The sequence below is a fragment of the Anneissia japonica genome, unplaced genomic scaffold (genome assembly GCF_011630105.1).
Source record: "Anneissia japonica isolate Jap-2015-1 unplaced genomic scaffold, ASM1163010v1 scaffold3934_len446420_cov169, whole genome shotgun sequence".
Classification (NCBI taxonomy): Eukaryota; Metazoa; Echinodermata; class Crinoidea; order Comatulida; family Comatulidae; genus Anneissia; species Anneissia japonica.
Window position 1 is genome coordinate 40,251 of NW_022723069.1, and position 408 is coordinate 40,658.

A 408-nucleotide genomic window follows, 5' to 3' on the forward strand; every position below is an offset into this window, starting at 1 on the left:
ATATATATATATATATATATAATGTAACACGTGCTACTGCTACTTCAAACGTTGTACCGTACTGATCAGATCGTTTATACTTACACATTCCTATTTTCTCGAATTCTATTTAGACTGGGATGACAGCGAAGGCCTAACAGCATCTGCATGTGCTGCCTTGTCTTTAGCCGATGGCCAATGGAGGGACGTAGATTGCTCAGCATTGCACGGTTTCATCTGTGAAGCTGGTAGGCCTAACACACAAATTTTTACAAGCATAAATCAATTTTTTTCACACGGCGAAAATAATAATAATAATGGTTGACTTATAAAGCGCATGTTAAGGAGACCTCTATGAACTTAACATAAACATGAAAAACCTACCAATACTAATAATAGTGAGTTTTCGATGCACGACGTTAACTTTAA